Source organism: Chelonia mydas, chromosome 5 (assembly GCF_015237465.2).
Source record: "Chelonia mydas isolate rCheMyd1 chromosome 5, rCheMyd1.pri.v2, whole genome shotgun sequence".
NCBI classification, from domain to species: Eukaryota; Metazoa; Chordata; order Testudines; family Cheloniidae; genus Chelonia; species Chelonia mydas.
In genome coordinates this window covers 48,048,494-48,051,830 of record NC_051245.2, presented here as the reverse complement: position 1 = coordinate 48,051,830, position 3,337 = coordinate 48,048,494, and positions in this window count along the sequence as shown.

The window sequence follows — 3,337 nt, the reverse complement described above, 5'->3', positions numbered from 1 at the left end:
GAAATTAGGTCGAATTTATAGAAGTCGGTTTTTTAGAAATCGTTTTTATATAGTCAATTGTGTGTGTCCCCACACAAAATGCTCTAAGTGCATTAACTCGGCGGCGTGCTTCCACAGTACCGAGGCTAGCGTTGACTTCCAGAGTGTCGCACTGTGGGTAGCTATCGCGCAGTTGCCGCTGCCCATTGGAATTCTGGGTTGAGATCCCAATGCCTGATGGGGCAAAAAACATTGTCGCGGGTGGTTCTGGGTACATGTCATCAGGCCCGCCCTCCCTCCCTCTGTGAAAGCAACGGCAGACAATCGTTTTGCACCTTTTTTCCTGAGGTACCTGTGCAGACGCCATACCACGGCAAGCATGGAGCCCACTCAGCTCACTGTCACTGTATGTCTCCTGGGTGCTGGCAGACGCGGCACTGCATTGCTACACAGCAGCAGCAACCCATTGCTTTATGGCAGCAGACGGTACAATAGGCCTGAAAACCATCCTCATCTCATCCGAGGTGCTCCTGGCCGCCTCGGTAAGGTCGGTCAGGAGCGCCTGGGCAGATATGGGTGCAGGGACTAGAGTGACTCGACCAGGTCATTCTCTTTAGTCCTGCAGGCAGTCCTATTGTACCATCTTATGGTGAGCAGGCAGCAGATGTGGATGCTAGCAGTCCTATTGTACCATCTTCTGCCGGGCAGGCAGGAGATGAGGATGGCTTGCAGTCCTTCTGCACCGTCTGTTGCCAGCCAAAGAGGTAAAAGATAGATGGAGTGGATCAAAACAAGAAATAGACCAGATTTGTTTTGTATTCATTTGCTTCCCCCTCTCTCCCTCCCTCCGTGAAGTCCTGCCTGAAATACCAGAGGGAGGGATAGCTTAGTGGGTTGAGCATTGGCCTGCTAAACCCAGGGTTTTGAGTTCAATCCATGAGGGGGCCATTCTGTGTGACAAGTGTTTTTGTTTCTCCTTGATGTAAAGCCACCCCCTTTTTTTATTTTAATTCCCTGTAAGCCAACCCTGTAAGCCATGTCGTCAGTCGCCCCTCCCTCCATTAGAGCAATGGCAGACAATTGTTCCGCGCCTTTTTTCTGTGAAGATGCCATACCACGGCAAGCATGGAGCCCGCTCAGATCACTTTGGCAATTAGGAGGACGTTAAACACCACGTGCATTATCCAGCAGTATATGCAGCACCAGAACCGGGCAAAGCGAAACCGGGCGAGTAGGTGACGTCAGTGCGGTTACGAGAGTGATGAGGACATGGACACAGACTTCTCTCAAAGCACGGGCCCTGGTAATACGGGCATCAGGGTGCTAATGGGGCAGGTTCATGCCGTGGAACGCCGATTCTGGGCCCGGGAAACAAGCACAGACTGGTGGGACCGCATAGTGTTGCAGGTCTGGGACGATTCCCAGTGGCTGCAAAACTTTCGCATGCGTAAGGGCACTTTCATGGAACTTTGTGACTTGCTTTCCTCTGCCCTGAAACGCATGAATACCAAGATGAGAGCACCCCTCACAGTTGAGAAGCGAGTGGCAATAGCCCTGTGGAAGCTTGCATCGCCAGACAGCTACCGGTCAGTTGGGAATCAATTTGGAGTGGGCAAATCTACTGTGGGGGCTGCTGTGATGCAAGTAGCCAACGCAATCAAAAATCTGCTGATATCAAGGGTAATGACCTGGGAAATGTGCAGGTCATAGTGGATGGCTTTGCTGCAATGAGATTCCCTAACTGTGGTGGGGCGATAGATGGAACCCATATCCCTATCTTGGCACCGGAGCACGAAGCCGGCGAGTACATAAACCGCAAGGGATACTTTTCAATAGTGCTGCAAGCACTGGTGGATCACAAGGGATGTTTCACCAACATCAACGTGGGATGGCCAGGAAAGGTACATGACACTCACATCTTCAGGAACTCTGGTCTGTTTCAAAAGCTGCAGGAAGGGACTTTATTCCCAGACCAGAAAATAACCGTTGGGGATGTTGAAATGCCTACAGTTATCCTTGGGGACCCAGCCTACCCCTTAATGCCATGGCTCATGAAGCCGAACACAGGCAGCCTGGACAGTAGTCAGGAGCTGTTCAACTACAGGCTGAGCAAGTGCAGAATGGTGGTAGAATGTGCATTTGGACGTTTAAAGGCACGCTGGCGCAGTTTACTGACTCGGTTAGACCTCAGCGAAACCAATATTCCAACTGTTATTGCTGCTTGTTGTGTGCTCCACAATATCTGTGAGAGTAAGGGGGAGACGTTTATGGCGGGGTGGGAGGTTGAGGCAAATTGCCTGGCCACTGGTTACACACAGCCAGACACCAGGGCGGTTAGAAGAGCACAGGAGGGCACAGTGCGCATCAGAGAAGCTTTGAAAACCAGTTTCATGACTGGCCAGGCTACGGTGTGGAAGTTCTGTTTGTTTCTCCTTGATTAAACCCCCCGCCCCTTGGTTCACTCTGCTTCCCTGTAAGCTAACCACCCTCCCCTCCTCCCTTCGATCACCGCTTGCTGAGGCAATAAGTCATTGTTGCTTCACATTCATGCATTCTTTATTAATTCTTCACACAAATAGGGGAATAACTGCCAAGGTAGCCCGGGAGGGGTGGTGGAGGAGAGAAGCACTGGGAGGGGTGGTGGAGGAGGGAAGGACAAGGCCACACAGCACTTTAAAAGTTTAAAACTTTAGAACTTATTGAATGCAAGCCTTCTGTTGCTTGGGCAATCCTCTGGGGTGGAGTGGCTGGGTGGCCGGAGGCCCCCCCACCGCGTTCTTGGGCATCTGGGTGAGGAGGCTATGGAACTTGGGGAGGAGGGCGGTTGGTTACCCAGGGGCTGTAGCGGCAGTCTGTGCTCCTGCTGCCTTTCCTGCAGCTCAACCATACGCTGGAGCATATTAGTTTGATCCTCCAGCAGCCTCAGCATTGAATCCTGCCTCCTCTCATCACGCTGCCGCCACCTTTCAGCTTCAGCCTTCTCTTCAGCACGCCACTTACTCTCCTCAGTCCGCCACCTCTCCTCCTGGTCATTTTGTGCTTTCCTGCACTCTGACAGTGTCTGCCTCCACGCATTTGTCTGTGCTCTGTCAGTGTGGGAGGACAGCGTGAGCTCAGAGAACATTTCATCATGAGTGCGTTTTTTTCGCTTTCTAATCTTCACTAGCCTCTGGGAAGGAGAAGATCCTGTGATCCTTGAAACACATGCAGCTGGTGGAGAAAAAAAAAAAAAAAAGGGACAGTGGTATTTAAAAAGACACATTTTATAGAACAATGGGTACACTCTTTCAGGGTAAACCTTGCTGTTAACTTTACATACCTAGCACATGTGCTTTCGTTCCAAGGTCGCATTTTGCCT